The following is a 22,136-nucleotide window of genomic DNA, read 5'->3' on the forward strand; positions in this document are numbered from 1 at the left end:
CAGCTAACCTATTCACTGCTAGGTGTTGAGGAGCTGACTTGAAATGTCTGATGCCATTTTTCTTTATGAACAACCTGAAACCTTCTGAAGTGTATTGTGGTCCATTGTCACACAAAATTTGTTCTGGTAAGCGGTTTCTTGTGAGATAGTCCTCCAAGTGGAGACCGTCTTTGCAGAGGTGGCTGATTTCATTGGTATAACCTCCAGCCACTTTAAATGAGCACCAATAGAAATCAGGAACATAGAGTCCATGAATGACCCAGCATAGTCAATATGTACTCTTTGCCATGGTGACAATGGCCACCCCCACAGGTGTAATGGTGCCTGTGTGGCGGGGGGGTGGGGGGTGCATTTTGAACCTTTTGGCATCTCAAACAGCTTTTGGCCAATTCTTCAATCTGCTTATCTATTCCCAGCCACCACACGTAGCTCCGGGTGAGACTCTTCGCCTTGACTGTAGACAGATGTCCTTCATGCAGATTCTCTAACACTCTGGTGTGCAGTTTAGAGGGAACCACAACACAAGATCCACACATCAGAGTTTTCAACAAACCGACATACCAACAGTTGGTTTCATCTCGCTGAATACTGTAAAAGCATCGGATTATCGTGAGCTGGCCAACTTTGCATTGTGATTTCATAGACTTCTGACCATGTCAGTTCTTTCTTGTTTCCCTTTGTATTTCGGAATTTGTTACCGGCAACTGGTCCACCAATATGGAGTGGAACTCTTCTGCTGGGTCACAGTATGAAGACTTTTCTTCCTCAGTTGCCAACAGTGGAAGACATGACAAGCCATCGGTGTTGCTGTGTTGTTAGGTACCCTGGAACTCTACGTCATAAGAGTGGGCTAGGAATAATGCCCAACTTTGTAACTGGGTAACAGTCATTACTGAAATTCCATTCCTTGGATTGACAGTGGACACAAGTGGCTGGGGTATCCGTCACTAGCAAAACTTTTGTCCTTAGAGGTAGTGGTGGAACTTCTTGTTTTGTCATACTAGACTAAGGGCCTCTCGGTCGATCTGTGCATAGTTGCACTCTGCACTAGTCAGTGATCTTGAAGCAAAAGCAATCAGACGTTCAGATCCATCTTTCATAGTGCGTGACAAACAGCACCAATAAGGGGATGCATTGCACACCAGTCTGATGAGCAGAGATGGGTCATAATTATTGAGCAGCTAATCAGATTTTATTAGTCTCTTTGTTTCCTTGCATGGTCTTTCACATCTTTCGTACCATTCTCACTTTACTCCTGTCTGTAACAGTGCGTTCAATGGGTGCAGCACTGTAGAAGTGTTTGGGAGAAACCAGTGGTAGTAGTTTACAAAGCCCTAGTATGACCTGAGTTTTGACACATTTTCTAGTTTGGGTGTCTGTAGCACTGGCACCCAAACATGCTTGTCAATGACATGTCCACAGATGAGATTTCATTCCTGAAAACCTCACATTTCTCTCTCTTTGCACGTAGACCATACTCACTCAGCCTGGTAAGCACTTTACTAAGGTTCTGGAGGTGCTCCTCATCATCTTTGCCAGTCATGATGATATCATCAAAGTAACGTTGTGTTCCTGGGATATCTTGGAGATTTGGTCCATTGCTCTTTGTCAAATTGCTGGAGCTGATTCAACTCCAGAGATGAGAGGATTATACTGGAACAGTCCCTTGTGAGTGTTGATTGTGAGGAAATTCCTACTTGACTTCTCAATTTCCTTTTGAAGATAGGCTTGTGACAAGTCAATCTTCAGAAACCTCTCCCCGCCTGCCAAGGATGCAAAAAATGTCTTCTATTCATAGCAGTGGATACTGCACAGTATACAGCACCAGGTTGATGCTCACTTTGAAATCCCCACATATACTGTACGAACAGCTCCAGCCTTCCCTTTGTTGATCACTGGGACAATTGCCATGGCCCAGTCATTCCACTCAACCTTGGAGAGAATTCCAGATGCCACCAAGGTCTGAAGTTCAGTATCCACTTTAGGACGTAGTGTGTAAGGCATTGGGTGCGCTTTATGAATTCTTGGGCATCCAGTTTAATTCTGGCCTTCATGCCTTTGAGTTTACCAATCTGCTTCTCCATCACCTTCTCATTAGTATTAAGCAATTGTGACAGTCTCTGGTTAGCCCTACCCTCTGGGCTGCCATTGCCTGTTCATGACACATTGAGAGCTTTGATTGAGTGCCAGTTTAATTGGATTTTTCTCAACCATTCACATCCAAAAAGTGCTTGCCCTCCATTTTCAATGCATAAAGCTATAACTGCTGTGTTTGCCTCCATACAACACATTCACTTTCAGTTTGCCTTTGTGAGACACTATTTTTGCCTTTGTAGGTCTTTTGCATCACTGAGGTCTTTTCTGATGGTAGCTTAGAAAACAGTCTATTGTTGTCAACCCCTGAAAGTATAGACAAAGCTGACCCCATATCCAGTTCTATTTTCAGTTTTACAGCAGACACATCTATTGTAATCCAAATGGTTTTGCCAACTGCATCAGTTATATTATGCAGTTCTAGGCATGACTGTTCCACCTTTGTCACACTCTGTGTTGTCTGCTTCCATTTCACATTTGTTGACTTACACATCTGTTTAGTTTTGTGTTGAAGACTTTTCATTCGACTGTGGTTTTGTCTGCCTTGCACACTCTCTCTATGTGACCTTGTCTGTGACAGTTTCTGCAAACTTTTTCTTTAACCCAACAGTCATTTGCATCATGGGAGGATTTGCCATTTCGATAACATCTTTGGCTTTTTTTCACCATTCAGGGGCATTTTGTGCATTTTACCTCTTTTCAGTAGTTCTGCAGCAGATCAATACACATCCATAGACAACAGTCCACACATAGTGCTAAGTAGAGACATTGCTCTGAAAGAAATAGATCCATACATTAGAGGTAGTTCCATTTGATTTCCACTGTGCCAAACTAAACACCATATCTGACTTAAAGTCTTCACTATTTCCCTTGCATATAATTTTTTGTTCACAATACCCTTTGTCAGCAGCATTTGGCCGAACTTGGTTATATATGAATCCTTAGCCATAATTGATCATTCTTCTACTTTGTCAATAGCCAGGCAAATACATTAATCATTTAAATATGTCTTTGCCTTGTTCGGCTTGGTGCTGATGGCACAGTTACAAGCACAGTTTTTCAGTTTCTCACTGGCTTTAATCATGGAGACTTCCACTCTGTGACTTCCTGTTGTGTTAATGTTTTTCTGATAAAGAAATTGCACTATTAGAATTGCTTTGGTTGATTATTTTGGTTTTAAAATCTTCATGCTGCGGATATGTGCCTTCAGAGTTGAGATATTGTTGTTCTGAATTGATATATCTGTGATGGATGGCTCCCATTACATCTATTCACACTAATCTTCCTGACATGCTCTGGAATTTCAGCTGTTGGTACTGGTGTCTGACTATAAAGTATTTGTTCCTTCCAGTGGTTGAAATTGTTTAGCATTCCTTGCTTCCATCACCATAGTTGTTTCCATTTTGTATGCAAGATCCAGCATAACATTCTGTCTGATCAATACCAAATTGAATTTGGCCATCAATTAAACCAAACAAAGTTTCACACCATTTTCGCTCTAAAAACATGAAACTATAATCTTTAGACAGCTCATTCAACAAGAAGCAGCGTGCTTGCTCAGTTTAAATTCTTAATTTGAACTTTGCATCTCCCCACACCTCACTTTCTAATGGTTTTGGTTTGATATAATCCTAGAACTTCCATACTAATATGTTAAGCAAAGCATTTTATTAATTTTCCTGGTATCACAGATTTGCTAACATGAAGGGCTGTCTCTACATTCAGGCTTTAATTCCAGGCAGTTTCTAGAGTAGGTTACACAATCGACACAACATTGTTGGGCCTGTAATGTGCTGTAGATTTCTATGCTCTAAATTCTACATAAAGTCTCCCAAAGTAACAGGATTGAGCCTGGTAGGCTATTGCTTTTGTTCTCACTCTCGCAGTGACACAATTTCTGCTCGAGGATGATATACATTTTGGGCAGTTGCTGGCACAGGTAGTAAAATTGCTGCCTTATAATGCCAGAGAATCAGGTTCCACCCTGACCTCAGGTTCCATCTGTGAGAATTTGCAAATTCACCCTGCGAACCTGAAGTTTTCCTTTGGCTGCTCTAGTTTCCAGAGAAAGGGGGTTGGTAGGTTTATTGGCCCCTGTTGTGGAGATGAATGATAGAATGTACAGAGAGCTGATGGGAGTGTGCCAACAGTAAAATGACACTGCTGAAGGATTAGCACGTGGGTGGTTGATGGCTAGTGTGGACCTGATAAGTCAAGAGGCCTCTTTCCCTGCTGGCTCTCTCAATGGCTCTTTAAGACATGTTATCATAGCTTCCAGACAGTCCCCACAATCTCTCCACTCAAACCTATCAAAAGAGCCGATCTTTTTGATCTTCTATTGCCTTTTAAGTGTCAAGTTCTGTCCTTGTCTATTCAGTAACACTTGCCTGAATATGTTCCTGATGTTAAAACCTGTCCATGGAGAGCCACAAAAAACTACTAAACTGCAATTGTTTTATTTCAACAAGCATAAAATGCTGGAGGAACTCAGCAGGTCAAGCTGCGTCAATGAAAATGAATAAACAATCATATTTCAGGCCAGCCTCCTTCATCAGGACTGAGAAGAAAGAGGGAAGGTGCCAGAAAACAAAGGAAGGAGGCTAGGTGGAAGATGATAGGTAAAGCCAGTTGGGAGGAAAAGGTAAAGGGCTGAGGAGAATGTATCTGATGGGAGAGGAGAGTGGACAACAGGTGAAAGGGAAGAAAGAGGGATGCCAGGGTGAATGTTGCTCCTCCACCCTGAGAGTGGCCTCATTTTGGCACAAGAGGTGGCAATGGACTGACATGTCAGAGTGGAAATGTGAATCAAAATTAAAATGTTTGGCTACCGGGAAGTTCAGCTTATGGTGAATGGAGCACAGGTGTTCAACAGAATGTTTCCCTAATTTACGATGGGCATCATCAATGCAGAGGAGACAAAATCAGGAACACTGGACACAAGGGACTTCACTAACAAATTCACAGGTGAAGAGTTGCCTCACCTGGAAGAACTGCTTGGGGCCCTGAATGAAGTTGAGGGAGGAGGTGTATGGGCAGGTGTAGTTCTCGGGACTCTTGCAGGGATAAGTGCCGGGAGGGAAATTAGTGGAGAGAAATGAATGGAGAAGTGAATCGCAGAGGAAGCAATCCCTGTGGAAAGAGGAGAGGGGAATTGGTAATGTTTAGTGATAGAATCCCTTTTTGAGATGGCAAAGTTTATGGGGAATGATGTGCTGGATTTGAAGGCTAATGAATGGTAGGTAAGGACAAGAGGAACTCTCTCACTGTTAAGACTGCAGGAAGCTGGGGTGAGTGCAGATGTTTGGGAAATGGAGGAGATGCGGGTAAGGGCAGCTTCAATAGTGGAGGGGCTGATTAAGTATACTGTGTATGAGACTTACATAATGCATGATAGTGGATATGTGCATCTACCAGAGGAGGTGTAAGGCACTCCTTCCCTCTGCTGGCCTCCAGGTCATTCTTGGGCAAGATGTAAAACCTACTTAGCACCTCCGATCAGGCTCATATGAGGCCATGGGAGCTGGTGGTGGATGGTCGTATGTGCAGCTGCTGCATGTCACAAGTCCTGGTTATTTCATGTTCGTTAGCTGTTGCTATTTATTTATATCCGCATTTACACAGCTTGCTTACAGTTAACAGTTCCTGGTGTTTACAGCTTACCTGTAGTGTTCTATAGATTTACCAAACATGTCCACAGAAAAAGAATCTCAATGTTGTATGTGGCGACATATATGTACTCAGATATTAAATTTTACTTGGAACTTTGAACTTTGGTTATACTTCATACTTTATTGTCACCAAACACTTGGTACTAGAATGTACAATCATCATAGCGTTATTTGATTCTGCGCTTCACACTCCCTGGATTACAAATATTAAATATTAAAGATATTAAAAATAGTTAAAATTAGTAAATATTAAAAATTTAAATTAGAAATCATAAATAGAAAATAGAAAAATGGGAAGTAAGGTAGTGCAAACCACTGACGATAGGCAGACAATTTCTGAAGAGTATAGATAATAGCTCTGGTCACACATCATGTCAAGACCCTGCCCAGAAGGCATTGGTAAAGAATTTCTGTAGAGATAATTGCCAAAAAATCATGGTCACCATGATCGCCATTGTCATATGACATGGCACATAATGATGATGGTGATGATAATGCATCACTGATTTCCATACGCCACTGAAATCACCCAAACTGCCTCACTAATGAAGTATTTAATGAGATCGAGGAAGTACAACTGTTTCCCTTTGATTTTAAGATCAATAGATTTAGAAAGTCTTCTATCTACTCTCTGGATAACTGGAGTGGGTCCCTTAGATAAAATTTAACATTCACAAGGGTTTTCTGAGGAATAAGGTCATCGTTTTATAAAACTCAGTGGGTACACAGGAGGTTTTCATTAAATATTGCAAGATTCTATGAACTTGTACGTAGCTTGGCAAAGGCTGACAGATGCTGTTGATAAGCAAGATGGCTCTGGGGCATTGAGGGAGCATATGCCTCAAATTAACCACGTGTAGAAGTGCAGCTCCAATATAAATTAGTGTTTTGTCATTATTATTCAGACTACGTTATATTTTTTCTACTAGTGTAGCTTTTAGGAATTAGACACAAATACTATTTACATGCACTACCCAGCCTCTCCTTGGGAAGGGCTTTTTCCTTTCATATTAATTGTTTCACCTTCAGCTTCTCCAGCTTTTATTCAGATGGATCTTTACAACCTATGTCAAATCAGTATAATGATCTTTCTAACCCCTGTGGTTTTTGTCACAAGCTAGCTTCAAAATACTGAATTCATTTGTCATTGCTTGCAACACAAAGGAACTCAGCTATTATTGATGTCAGAAAATGGAAGCAAAGTTTTAAATAATATTTTAGATTATTTTTTGCAAGGACGTGGCTGCGGGGGGAACCCAAGTGCAGGAAACAGGCACGGAGGCAAGATCGAGAGGAGTTAGCACAGTCGTGAGTGTGGAATAGGTATCCAGGAGAATTTTGACACGGAGAGAAGGTTCACATAGAGAATCCAGGAAAACAATGCAGAACTTAGAACTGCCAGTCCTAAAGAACCATGAAGCGAGGTTACTCATTCAAGAGTCGACCAACAAACTGGCAGCTTCTCGTTGCAATTACAGGGTTTTTAATCCTGAATTTACTGATGGAAGGCAGGTGAGTGTAATTAGTGAAACTGGGAATGACTGGAAATTAGACGAGGGGATTGAGACCCAATTACTGAGGTAATAGCAAGGTGGGGAATTGCCAGACAGGACCATGACAGTACTCCCCCCCACCCCCAACGGAAGCCTCCAGGTGATCATCCAGGCTTATCTGGATGGTCCCAATGAAAGTCCTGGATGAGGGAAGGGTCCAGGATGAAGGAGCAGGGAACCCAGGAATGCTCTTCTGGACCGTACCCTTCCCAGTCTACCAGGTATTGGAAACCCCTGCCCTGACGGCGCACCTCCAGTAGTCGTCAGATGGTGTATACCAGATGGTTGTCGACGATACGGGCAGGAGGGGAGTCTTAGCCGGGGGACACAAAGGGCTGACAGAAAAGGGCTTTAATTGGGAAACATGAAAGGTAAGGTGGATGCACATAGATCTTGGCAGTTTAAGTCAGACTGCTGTGGGATTGATGACCCTTTCGACCTTGAATGGTCCCAGGAAGTGACGGGCGAGTTTCCTAGGCTCGTTTTTGAGCAGGATGTCCTTGGATGAAAGCCACACCATCTGCCCAGGTCGATACTCAGGTGCCGGAGCCCAGTGTCGGTCGGCGGTCGTCTTATTGCGATTGGCTGATCTGAGTAGGGCCGTGCGTGTCTCCTCCCAAACCTTAAGGCACTGAACGGTATGGTCCTGAACCAACGGCACCGCAATCTCCCCTTCTTGCATGGGGAACAGCGGGGGTTGCAACTAAGGGAACACTCGAAGGGAGACCTTCCAATGGCAGAACTCCAGAGTTGTGGACGTATTCAACCCACGGGAAGTGGTTGCTCCACGTGGACGGGTTGTTTGCTGTTACACAACATAGCGTCGCCTCCAAGTCCTGGTTGACCCACTCCATCTGCCCGCTTGTTTGGGGATGGAAGCTAGATGACAGGCTGACCAATGCAACTAAGGCTTGACAGAAGGCCTTCCATACCTGCGAGACGAACTGGGGACCTCGATCAGAGACGATGTCCGCGGGGATTCTGTGGAGGCGGAAGACGTGGCGGACGAGAAGGTCTGCAGTTTCCTGAGAAGAAGGGAGTTTGGGGAGGGCTACAACGTGCACCGCCTTGGAGAGCCGGTCTACTACGGTGAGGGCAGTGGTGTTTCCGCGGAAAGGGGGTTGACCGGTGACGAAATTTAGGGCAATATGTGACCAGGGACAGGTAGAAAACGAAGTAACCCTGCATGTGGCCGATGAGAGGCTTTACCATGGGCACAAATAGAACATGCAGAGACATAGGAACGGGTATCCACCTTAATGGAACGCCACCAAAAGTGTCTTTTCAGGAGAGCCAGGGTCCGGTCACATCCGGGGTGGCAGGTGAACTGGAGAACCTGGGATCTGACGGAATCAGGCACATACAGGTAATCGCCAGGTCCATTGCCAGGGTCAGGGTCGTCCCGTTGGGCTTCCTTGACTTTGAACTCGATCTCCCAAATGAGGGTTGCCACCACGCAGGAGGTGGGAGGATAGTCTCTGGGCTGGAAGTGTCCTCCTTGGAGTCGTATTGTCAGGAGAGTGCATCCGGCTTCCCATTCTTGGACCCTGGATGGTATGTCAGGGAAAAGTTGATCCTTCCAAAAAATAATGCCCAACGTTTGGCAGTCTGAATGTAACCCAGGTTCTCATGATCAGTCCAAACAATAACCGGGTGTTCCGCCCCCTCCAGCCAGTGCCTCCACTTCTCTAATGCTAGCTTGACCGCCAGTAGTTCCCGATTCCCCACGTTGTAATTCTGCTCGGCGGGGGACAGTCAGCGAGAAAAGAAGGCACAGGGTGAAGTTTTTCATCCGAACTTGATCGCTGGGACAGGACTGCTCCTATCCCGGAGTCAGAGGCGACCACCTCAACAATGAATTGGCGGGAAGGGTCTGGATGGAGCAAGATGGGAGCTGTTGTGAAACACCTCATCAGGCCAGTGAACGCCAAGTCAGCTTCAGAATCCCAACAGAAGGGGGTAGTAGGCAAGGTAAGCCGGATAAGGAGGGGCCACCACTCGACTGCACTCCCTGATAAATCGGCGGTAGAAGTTCGCAAACGCCAGGAATCGCTGAATTTGCTTGCGGGTCGTGGGCCTAGGCCATTCTTCCACTGCCCGGATCTTCTCAGGGTCTGCTCTCACCTGCCCGCTCTCAATGATATAGCCCAGGAAGCTGACCGAAGGATGTGGAACTCACATTTCTCCAATTTCTCAAATAACCGGTTTTCCCACAGTCTCTGGAGGACTAGACGGATATGGTGAATATGTTCCTGGGGGCTGCTAGAAAATATCAAGATATCATCGAGGTAAACGAATACAAAGCAATTAATAAAGTCTCTGAGCACATCATTAATTCTGACTTGAAAAACGGCGGGAGCGTTGGTGAGGCCAAATGGCATGACCAAATACTCAAAGTGGCCCAGGCCATCTTCCACTCGTCCCTCTCCCTCATCCTGACTAGGTTGGATGCGTTACCAAGGTCCAACTTTGAGAAGATGGTGACTCCATGCAGTGGTTCAAATACCGAACTAATGAGGGGTAGTGGGTACTTATTTTAAACTGTTATAATGTTTAGGCTTCGGTAATCAATACAAGGATGAAGCAACCCATCCTTCTCTACAAAGAAGAAACCGGCGCCTACCAGGGAGGATGAAGGTCGAATAATGCCCGTTGCGAGGGACTCGCTAATGTGTTTCTCCATGGCCTCTCTCTCCGGTCGGGATAGGTTATAAAGACGACTGGTGGGTAGTGAGGCCCCAGGGAGAAGGTCAATGGCACAATCATCCTGGTGGTGTGGAGGCAGGGAAAGAGCCCGTTGTTTACCGAGTACCTGTCCCAGGTCATGGTATTGTGTGGGGACTCTGGACAAGTCAAGGGGTTCCAGGACAGGCGGGGTCGCGGTAGTCTCCCTGGGAGATGGGGCCGACCGCAGACGGCGTGGCAAAATGGGCTCCAGCTGGCTATCGTCCCGGTACACCAGTCAATGTGGGGATTGTGCCGGTTCAGCCAGGGGTATCCTAGAACTACAGGGGCTTGAGGCGAATGGATGAGATTGAACTGCACCTCCTTCTGATGGTTTCCAGAGAGAATCAAGCTCAGGGGTGGCGTACTGTGGGTCACCCGAGCCAGCAGTTTTCCGTCCAGTGCCTAGGCCTCCAGTATTTAGCGGCTCACGAGGTATTCCGGCCTGGGAGGCTATGTCTTCGTCCAGCAGATTGGGACAGGGACTGTTGTTGATAATTCACGATAGCCGCGATCTGCTTCCGGGTTTGGGGAACAGAAGGGAGTGTCGTCTGACTCACCAGAACAGCAGGAACGGGAGCTCTGTGAGGAACGGAGGGGAGAGGGAGGTTAGTGCTGGTAGAAGATGGTACAGTGGGACGTGGGCTGACCCGAGGAGCAGGGCGACTGGTCTTTTCTCTCAGATGCTTTCAGAGTCGATTATCTGGTCTGGTGGCTAGAGAGGTCAGAGAGCCCAGGCTGTCCATGTTATCCCTCGCCGCCAGTTCATCTTTTATCTTATCTGAGAGGCCTTGTTGGAACACCTCCCGTAGGGGCTCGTCATTCCACCCTGAGTCGGCCACTAAGGTTCGAAACTCAATGGAGTACTTCGCTATGCTCCGTGAATCCTGACAAAGAGTCAGCAAGTGCCTTGTGGCGTCCTTACCGCGAATGGGCTGTTCGAAGGCCTTCCTCATTTCAGAGACGAAGGAGGGGAAGAGGAACAAACCTCTGGTTGGTTATCCCATATCGCGGTGGCCTATGCCAAGGCATCCCCTCGTAACAGCCCATGATGTACGCGATCTTTGATCTATGTGAAGTGTACGTACGTGGCTCAAAGACCAAGGAGCATTGTAATAAGAAGGCCTGGCACCTCCCTAGGTCCCCAGCATAGGGTTCCAGCTCGGGTACATACAGCTCTCGAGGGGATTATGTTGCTGATCCCAGGGGCGTAGCCATCCCTGGTTGTGCGGTTTGGGCAGTCAGGATTCTTGGAGGGGACGAAGTAAGGGAAGCAGATTCCCAGTCCCCTTGTTCACTGACCTTCCTCACATTCATAGATAGCATACGAAGGTTTTCCGTCACCTCCCTGAGCAGTTGGTCGTGGGCACCCAGTAAGCAGCCTTGGCTGGCGAGGGCCTGTTGCACAGGGTCCGTGTTCACACGGTTCATTCTTGGCTAGTTCATTCTGTTGCAAGGACGTGGCTGCAGGGGGAACCCAAGTGCTGGACACAGGCACGGAGGCAGGATCTAGAGGCATTAGCACAGTCGTGAGCATGGAATAGGTATCCAGGAGAGTCCTGACACAGAGACAGGGTTCATGTAGAGAATTCAGGAAAACTATGCAGAACTTACAACTGCCAGTCCTAAAGAACCATGAAACAAGGTTACTCATACAAGAATCAACCTACAAACTGGCAGCTCCTTGTTGTGATTATAGGGTTTTTAATCCTGAATTTACTGATGGAAGGCAGGTGAGTGTAATTAGTGAAACTAGGAATGACTGGAAATTAGACGAGGGGATTGAGGCCCAATTACTGAGGTAATAGCAAGGTGGGGAATTGCCAGACGGGACCATGACATTATTCTGTATCCTTCCAGTAAGACAAATCCTAATGAGTTACTTGAAAGGTTGTTCAAATGCCACATTAAGCACCCTCAGCTTTCTGAAATGTGGAGGAAAAGCAGAAGTCCCAGTTTCATTTTCATTATATTCAATGTTGCAGAGGGTCAGAACTGTCTATGTAACACTCCCTCAAGCTCACTCTATAGTCATCAGAGTTACAAATATCCTAACCTTGACTGAGAGCAGTGGGTATAATTGACTGTAGTATGAAGCCTGCCCCCACTCTGAAATGACGGTCACACTTTATTAAAAGGCTGGCAACCACCTTGCAACTCTATATAAGGAGAGTATTTAGTTGGTGTTTCAAAAAATTCCGGAAGGTACAAGAACATTTAGTGTTGAGTGAGAGAACAAAGTTACCAGATAAGGGGCCATTCATTTAAAATGGGAATACTTAGATCTTTCATTTCGCAGAGGGTGGCAGATCTCTGTAACTGTCTACTACAGAGAACTCTTGAAGCTGGATCACTGAAAGCAATTAAGATATAGGTAGATACAGTAAGTGTTTGAAAGAAGAGGAAATTGAGATCTTTGGGGAATTAGCACAGAACGGGAGACTTGAAGTCAGCATTAATCACAGTGAACGGTGGACTGGCCCGATAGCCATCTCCAGGTAACATTTTCATGTGATCTTGTGTGCTTCTGTATCAATAGGCTGTCAGCTCAATCCACACTCCAACAAACAAAGCGCAATATCAGAATCAGAATCAGTTTTAATATCAGTTTGGTATACCTTGTGAAATTCGTTTTCTTTTGCAGCAGAACTTTGCAATACATAGTAATAGAAACTATAAATTACAATAAGTATATTTAAAAATAAAATTCAATTAAAGAAGTAGTGCAAAAAGAGAGGTAAAAATACTGAGGTAGTGTTCATGGGTTCATTGTCCATTTACAAATCTGATGGCGCTTGAGAAGAAACTGTTCCTGAAATGTCAAGTGTGTGTCTTCAGGCTCCTGTACCTCTTCCTTGATGGCTGCAATGAGCCGAGGACATGTCCTGGGTGATGGGAGTCCTTAATAATTGATGCTGCTTCTTTGAGGCATCGCTGTTTGAAGGTATCCTAAATGCTGGGGAGGCTAGTGCTAATGATGGAGCCGGCAGAGTTTACAACCTTCTGTAGCATTTTCTGATCCTGTGCAGCGGCCCTTCCGTACCAGACTATGATGCAACCAGTTAGAATGCTCTGCACTGTACATGTGTAGAAAGTATCTTTTCAGTGTGATATGAATGTCTTGCTGCACCACCTGGGGTATTTCCACTTCTACCAGTCTGCCTTTATGATTGTCAAAACATCTCATGCTGTGAATTGAAGAGAGAAAGAGGCATTTTCTTTGGCTTTGGAGCCAATATTTACAGTATTCTTCAATCAGCGTTGACTAAGAGACATTTTAGGATGAATGTGAAAATATCATGTAATACAAGTTCTTCACTTTCACATGATTGGAATTGGAATTGGTTTATTATTGTCACATACACTGAGATACAGTGAAAAGATTGTCTTGCATACTGTTCATACAGATTAGATCATTATGCAGTGCACTGAAGTAGAACAAGGTAAAACAATAACAATGCAGAATAAAATGTAACAGCTACAGAGAAAGTACAGTTCCGATAAATAAGTTGCAAGATCATAATTAGGCAAACTGTGAGGTCAAGAGTCAAATTTATCATACTATGGAAGTATTTAATAATCTTATAACAGAGGGCTAGAATCTGTCCTTGAGCTTGATGGTGCATGCTTTCAGGCTTTTGTATCTTCTGCCCATGAAAAGAGGGAGAGGAGAGATTGTCTTGGGTCTTTCATTGTATATTAAGCTGGGTTCCCCCATGTAGATTCATAAAAGTTGTTCTTCCAACTGATATCATAGTACTCTGCCCAAAAACTCAAACTTAACTGATTGCATTAAATGCAAAAGTTCAGCAAATGTACTTTGCAGTCCACCTCCAAATTTGGGTTTCAATGAAATGTACAATCCAGTGCAGATATGTAATTGTACATTTATTCTACTGACAAAGGATGAATTTTGACATGTTCATTTATAATTACTGAAGCTCAATGAAACTTCCATGGACTTCATTTTTAAAAAAAAAATCACAGTAATGACAATTTGGAGGTGGCTAAATGAAAGGTTTTGGAATAACACATTTAACTGATTCATATTTGGAACCATTTTAGCAGGGATGGTTTAACAAGCTAGCCAGCAAAGCAGTCAGTAGACAGGGACTGCAATGAGGCTAGGTAGATAATGTAATTCAGACCTTGACTATTTCCTTCCTGGAATTAAACAGTCATCTTTGCTGGTTTCATTTGGAATACCAGACACTATAATGCAGAAGAATTAGGAAAGGATCTAAAATATACACATCTATTTTTAAGGGAGCTTTTTTTTATAGTCAAGACTCCAACCCTTTAAAAATATCCTTGAATCCTAGACTTCCCTCTTGCAACTTTAGCCTGGGAGTTGGAGAGATAGTCCATAGAGTTTTAATAATTTAGAAGTAATTTATTTAACAAATACATAAAAAGCAAACTTTCCAAACTGGCAATAGGCTGTTAACAGCCTCAACACCTTAATATTGGCATTTGTATTGTAGAGTTACTTTATTAATTTTACATGTACTAAGATGCAATGAAGAACTTACCTTGCATACTGTCTATACAGATCAAATTGTATTGAGCAAGAATAAGGTAAATAATAGGCATACCTATGATGTCATCAGACATTTATGGGGAGCATATGACATGTTATTGAGTGTGATGAAGTGGGATTTCCATTAAAATGTTTGGGACCCTATGGCGTAACCCTTCCGGGCACCAGATACCATACCCTAGGCATTCTAACTGTGCAATATCCTGTTCACTGACTGGCTCAATGCTATAACATCATTGCCACTGACCTTGAGTGGTGTTACGATGTTTTCTCCAGCCTCAGGCTCACTTCTGATAGTTTCAGTCAATATTTAAGTTATTACTGTATATGGATCTGTTCAATCCTGTAAATGTTGGAAGCTTTTTTTAAAGGTCATTTTAGACACAATCACTCATTTCTTTTCAGGATGAGGTTCCTTTCTATTAGATAACTAATGAATAGCTGAAGGCATTTTGATTTGATTGGGGAATATGTACAGATACTCATTTAGGTTTGCTGTTGCCATTTCTTGGGGTAGATGTTTTGTAAACTAATCTTTCAAGAGTTTCAGGAAGATCATTGCCTTTAATTTGAGAATAACTTTCCCTGAATTGCAATGTTTTAGGGGGATTTTCATTCATTCTATGATATCTATTGAGGAAGTTCTTAACATTTATCTGTAGAACTAATATTGAGTAACATCATCAGATATTATAATTATTTGATATCAACATCCTCCTCAGTTTATCAGTCTAATTTTACATAATCTCATTGTTTAATTCATCAGAATTGATGACTGAATTTATCTTTCTAATTAGGCCAGTTATCGTGTCAACATTGAGACTTAAATAAAAAGCCCAGGATCAACTCCTATAGTTAAAAATATTCATGTCCAACATAGTAGCATTTTTTTCTCTGTTTAAGAAAACTGGGATTTCACCCTTTTCACCAGGGACCTACTGCTATTCATAGTCCATGGAGTAATTACCCTGAATTAACTATAATTATTGCGCAGGATGCATACAAAAATAGTTGATTTTATCTCAATGAATATACTCTTGATCCATGTAGGTTATTCTTATTTTCTGAAACACCTTTAAGACTTAGTTCCTCTAACCTTCAGTGGTGATGTTATCCCCTTCTTTGTAGCAGTTAAATTGTTATCTTTATTTATTTATTTAGAGAGATAGCACAGTAACGTGCCTTTCCAGGCCAATGAGCCTATGCTGCCCGATTACATCATGTTCCCAATTACCCTCCTAACATGTATGTCTTTGGAATGTGGGAGGAAACCAGAATGAATCCACAGAGTCAAGGGGAGAGTGTATAAACTCTTTATGGAGAGTGGTATAATTTGTTACCAATATAAGTACAATGAAAATAAAATATTATTTAAAATAACTGACCATTCATGTAAACTATTAAACACTCTACCATACAAAATCAAGACCACAATTCTGGTTTTATCTTTAGTCTCCAGGGAGATCTGAAGTTTATGCATTTTCAACAGACCTGTTTCCGTTTTGACCTATTCTCAATGGTCTCCTTTGCACCAATTGTTTTGAGCGCTTTCAGAGGACCACAATCCTTCTACTATTACCAATTAGAAATCTTTTACTTTGCTAGGCACTCATCCAGGCACGACGCCTTGCCTACCAGGAAGACCCATATTTAGTGATGTGCTCATGTAAGCAAGTTTAATTTTAGCTTCCAAGGCCACTGTAGGGTATTTGTGTTCCGGGACCAAGCAGCTCCAGCTTTAACATTGATTCTTGGGGGGAAAAAACCGAGAGCCTCCTGCGTCTTGAGAAACGCCATTGTTGTAAGAGAGCTGCATGCACGCTGTTAACACCGGAGGCTGAATACAAATTTCCAGACTTGTTTCTTCATGGGTGGTAGGGGTACTGTACAAGGGAAATTTAAATAAGGGTGAGCGTTTGTAAGGCTGCCGTCCAGTTGGCTTCTGTATCTAATTGAAATATGCAGCGCGGAATCGCAACCCGCGAGAAAGTAGCACAGTCAATTTCAATGTGTAGCGTTCATTTGTAGCGTTGTCGCTTTTAGTTTGGGAGTTTAATTGCCGCTCCAAGAGTTTCCCCTGATGTGGAATTTACAAGTGAAAAGGCGTGAACAGAGCAGAGCACAGTGAGTTTACGGCTTAACGCATACTCAGTTCTGGCAGCTGCACTAGCCACTGGATTTGATGGTTTGAGTTTTGTTGCACAATGACACGCAGTGATCATGCCGTGAGGTTAACTTCCAAACACAGCGGTTTGAGTTGCACTTTAGATTCTGATCTGTTTTTACCAACAAGAGTTGGTGTGTGCCATAAACGGGAACTAAGTCTACAAAGAGCAAGAGTCTGCCTCAATCTGCGTAAGCAGCAGTTTTTCTTCCTCTACTTTCTCTTTGGTTTGGGCGTTTGAAATGCCTCTTGAGGGCAAGTTGGGAACCATCGATTCTGCCACTGATAGGTAGATAGTTTGTGGAATGATGCACTCCTTTCTGCTTATACAGGCTTTCTGTGTTTGTTTTTTTATTTATTGAGATACAGTGCAGAATAGACCCTTCCAGCAACACTGTCCAGGGACCCTTGATGTAGCCCAAGACTAATCAAGGGACAATTTACAATGACAATTAACCTACTAACCTGTATGTCTGTGGACTGTGGGATCAAAGCGGAACAACTGGAGAACACGCACGCTTTCCACGGGGAGGACGTACAGATGCCTTAGCGATGCCATTGGAAGTGAACTCTGAACCCTGATGCCCTGAACTTTAATAACGTCGCGCTCATCGTTACACTACTGTGGTGCCTGATGCACGGTCCCAGAATTCTTAATCCATCCCAAATGCTTGTTTGCTGCTTTGGCCCTTGGACAAGGGTTCCCAGGAGTCAGAGGGGATGGAGCATTTTTACCTTGGGAGGTTTCTTATTCATGCTTGAATATTTCCTTCTGTCCATCTTGTAATCTTGTATGTGATAGTTTAGATTTGATTCCCTGATCTTGGGTGTCTCTCTTTCCAATAAATTTGGAGGATGTTATAGACAGAGCATCATTGATATTATTCTAGTGCCATGAGGTGATTGCTGTACGCAGTCCAGGCATCTGAAGCATATAAGCGGGACAGGAATCACTGTTGGCCATGCATTCCATCGCAGGTCTGAAATCTTGATCATAAAGTAGCCTTTTGTTCAATGGAGCAACGGCTATACCAGGCTAGTGAAAGGAGTAGCAAATTGCACTATCAATGTCTGCTTTTGCTGAGGCATGGGAAGTTGTCTTCAGTTTCCAAGGTGGCATATTGTCAGCTGGCCTGTACCCAAGGGAACCATCTGTGGTGATTGCTGTCAGAATGAAAGGGCAGTCCTATTTACAGCTCTGGCTAGCTCCTCATGAGTATCAGTGTTACCTGCAAACATGAAGCAATGAGTGTACTCTGACATCTTTCCTCCTGAAACTTAACGATTTCCAGCTTCAAGATGGTTTGAAAGTAGCCTATGCTTCTCTCATTTTTTTTTCTTTCGCCATTTGTTCTTCTCTGTTTAAATTCAGGAAAAAAAGAGACACGAGTGAACAGACGAATGGAGAGTATTTGTTGAGGGTGACTATGAGATAGAGGGGTGAACAGAGCTGAGAGAGCGTGGTAGTGACAGATTTGTGAGAAAGCAAAAAAAAAAGGTGGATGAACAGGATTTTGAAAATAAAAATAGATATGAGAGTAAAAGTACCAGGCAGCATTTGAAGAAAAAGGGGTCATGAAAAGCTGACCACTTCTATGATTCTTTTTGTTACCTGCAAAATGCTTCCATTCTAGGCTTGTGCTTAAGCATCGATGAACATGGTACATTACAGTGAGTCAGAGGTTGTGTATGAACTGTTAACTATCCCATGAGATGTTTATAACACAGCAGTCTGGCTCATTCTTAACAGTGAAATTAACACCGATGCCAGTTTACCTCTTCCAGTTTAGTCAGCCAGCAGTGGAGGTAGCCCCCAATTTGTTCCTCGAGTTCACAATCTCCAATCACCTCTCTCACATGGATTGTCAGTAAAAGTGATGCAATGTTCTGATCTGTTGCAATGTGGGCCACCTGTAAGTAACTTGATGGTCTGGGTTACAAACTTTATTTTGAGAAGTAGATGATGACTGTGTGTGAGTTTTTGTTTTTAACTTGAGGTGATTGGTTCGTAGTGAACTACCACTCCGAATTGACAGAGTGAGATCTTGATCCATTTGGATAGGAATCAAAGATAATTAGAATGCAGAAAGAGGATCTTTGCAAACTTATCAAATATTGAAGGGTGGAGATAGAGTAGATGTGGAGAAGATTTTTCCTATAGTGGGTGACACTAAGACCAATGGACGTAGCCTCAGAATAGAGGGATGTCCATTTAGAACAGAGATGAGGAGGAATTTCTTTAGCCAGAGGGTGACGAATCTGTGGAATTCATTGGCATGGATGGTTGTGGAGGCCAAGTCATTGAGTATATTTAAAGTGGTGCTTGATAAGTTCTTAAACAGTCAGGGAGTCAAAGGATACAGGGAGAAGGCAGGAGAATGAGGTTGAGAGAGATATTAAATGGAATTGAGGAGCATACATGATGGGCTGAGTGGCCTAGTTCTATGGAATTTTATGGCAATGTATTGAGCATAGCACTGAACATGTACTCTTTTTTGATGTTGGGTACTGTGGGAACACAGTCTGTTAGCATAACCCACCCACCCAGCTCCTTGCCAGACAGCTTCTTTGCTGCCTGTTCCATCAGTGAAAAACAGCTGATAAAAACAAGAAGTAAAATGAAAAAGGCATTGATCATTTTCTTTTATGTTTTCCTTCTTTTCATCACCCATGTGCTGACTAATCACTGCTGTATTCCTAATGCCTCCACTTTAAATTCTTCATCCCACAGTAGCCTTATTTTTTTTCTCTTTCTCTGAATTTTTTTCTAGCCTCCAACTTCCAAGATGTGTCTATTTTGCTAGGTCAGCCAGTGTGGCGTTTCCATTATCTCGCCAATGACAGCCATTCTTAAACTGCCTACTTCATGGAATTCAAACTCTCTCCCCAAATCTTTCTACCTCAAAGGAGAAATATTCCTCTTTGACCTCATCCAATGACACCATCGGAAATGTTGTCTGATAAATCTCCTACAAAGTGGCTGGGAATATTTTGCTGCTGCACTAATGCATTATTTTTAGTTATGCATTGTTATTAGTTGTTCTGTGTTGGCAAATAGACTTAGATTTTCATAGCTATAGCCAGTGTAGCAGAGCATTGCAGGATTTTAATGCTCATGAAATTCACCGCATAGTTTGCAGTTGGATAGTTGCCATTACATAAATAAAATGAAAGATGAAAATATGGAGTAGGTCTACAGGAAAATAAGTGGAAGAGATTGTACTGGTAATTGAAGAGATTGAAAGATTAAGGCATGTATAGGAGATGTCAGAATTTATAAAGAGGAATCACAGAATTTCACAGCAGCTCAGATATCTGGAATTAGACAAACTCTTAACAGCAGTGCACATTTCAGTTTACTATAATCTTAAAGTTTTAACACCACAGAAGGAGGCCATTTGACCTATTGGATCCAGGATGACTTTTGGTAAGTGATAATTTCAGTACCATTTCCCCTTTCCCTCTTACACAGTACCCCATAACTTATTCTCTCTCACACTTGCCCTTAAACTTCCCTTTGTTTTTTTTGTTATTGATTTACGCTAAGGGGTAATTCGCAGATCCAATTAACAACCTGGCTCTTGATTTAGTTGTGCCATGTATTTGTGTACTTGTGGATATAGTTTCCACAAAAAAAAAAGTCTCTATTCATTTGATACAATAGCAGCAGAAGAGTCTAAATATGCATAGTGTAGCATCCAATGCACTATCCAGTCATACAGCAAAGAAGCAAGCTGATCACAATTCTCTTCTAAGCTAGGCCCATTTGCCCATTTTTTTTTAGATTATGAGAACACTCAGTCCTCTTTTATTGTCATTTAGAAATGCATACATGCTTTAAGAAATGATACAATGTTTCTCCGGAGTGATATCACAGAAAACAGGACAAACCAAAGACTAACACTGACAGAACTACATAATTATAACATATAGTTACAGCAGTGCAAAGCAGTACCATAATTTGATGAAGAACAAACCAGGGGCATGGTAAAAAAGAAGTTTCAAAGTCCCTGAGTCGATCGGCTCCCAAGTCCCCGATAGCAGGCAGCAAAAGGGAGAAACTCCCTGCCATAAACCTCCAGGCACCGTCAACTTGCCGATGCCTTGGAAGCAGCCGACCACAGCCGACACTGAGTCCATCGGTCCGAAAACTTTGAGCCTCCGACCAGCCCCTCCGATACAGCCACCCGTCGAGCGCCTTCAACCTCACCCCGGCCGCTGAAACAAGCAAAGCCGAGGATTTGGGGCCTTCTGCTTCGGAGATTCTGGTTACTACACAGTAGCAGCGGCAGCGAAGCGGGCATTTCAGAAGCTTTCCAGATGCTCCTCGGTACTCTCGCGTCCATCACCATCAAATCAGAATTGTGCACGGTCCCCTACTTGACAGATTACAGATATCATTCACTGGAGAGGCCACACACGCTGCCGTCGCGCTGCCATCTTCTCCTACGCCATATGTGTGTCATATCCCTTAAACCTTTCCTATCCATGTAACGGTCCAAGCATATTAAATGTTGTTAATATACCTGTCTCAACCACTTCCTCTGACAGCTCATTCCATATGTTTTAAAATTATGCCCCTCAGGTACTCTCTCTCATCCTCAAGTTTGGCTACCCATCTGGGGGAGAAAGATGACCAATGCCCCTCATGGTTTTATACAACTCTGTAATATCACCCGTCATTCTTCTATGCTGCAATGAATAAAGACCCACCCTGCTCAACCTCTTTCCAAAACGAGTGCTGGCAACATACTTTTAAATCTCCTCTGCAGTCTTCTCAGCTTCATGACATCTTTCCCTTAGTAGGGTGACCGAAACAAACACAACATTCCAGATGTGGCCTTTACAACAGCAACATAATATTCCATTTTTATATGTAATGCCTGCTTGCCAAATGCTGCCTTATCTTGATTTGGCTTCCCAAAATGTAGCTCCTTACACTTCTCTGAGTTAAAATCTAGTTGCCATTCTTCAGTGTCCTTGCCATGCTGATCAAGATGCTTCTGTATTTTCTGATAGCAATCTACGCAGCATATACATTCTCATCCAAATCATTGATGTAGATGACAAATAGCAGTAGGCTTGGAACCGACCCCAAGAAAATACCATTATAGGCCTCCAGTTCAGTTACACAACTTTCCAACATCATTCTCTGTTTCCTACCATCTAGTCAATTCTGTACCCAATTAGCTTGCTCTCCCTGGATCCCATGCAATCTTTCCATAGTAGTCTACCGTGAAGAACCTCATCAAAGGTCTTACTGAATTCCAGATAATCTTGTGAATACTATCCAGCCCTCATCAACCTTCTTAATTACTTCTTCAAAATAATCAAATTCCTGAGACATTACTTGTTGCTTTTATGTGCATGGAATTGGTAGTGGGTAGTAGCTC

At 43.1% G+C, this 22,136-nt stretch overlaps 1 protein-coding gene across 8 annotated transcripts in view; it reads left to right on the plus strand.

Annotated features, from left to right (window-relative positions):
* Positions 1-12,521: 12,521 nt before the first annotated feature.
* The window catches only part of si (sucrase-isomaltase), a 202,242-nt gene continuing 192,627 nt past the window's right edge, over positions 12,522-22,136 (plus strand). For 2 of the 8 annotated variants that reach the window (XM_072255409.1, XM_072255414.1), the window contains exon 1: positions 16,398-16,703. The gene's annotated coding sequence lies outside the window, so the exon portion shown is untranslated. The other 6 variants (XM_072255413.1, XM_072255408.1, XM_072255415.1 and 3 more) reach the window with 6 other exon arrangements.

This window comes from Mobula birostris, chromosome 4 (genome assembly GCF_030028105.1).
Source record: "Mobula birostris isolate sMobBir1 chromosome 4, sMobBir1.hap1, whole genome shotgun sequence".
NCBI classification, from domain to species: Eukaryota; Metazoa; Chordata; class Chondrichthyes; order Myliobatiformes; family Myliobatidae; genus Mobula; species Mobula birostris.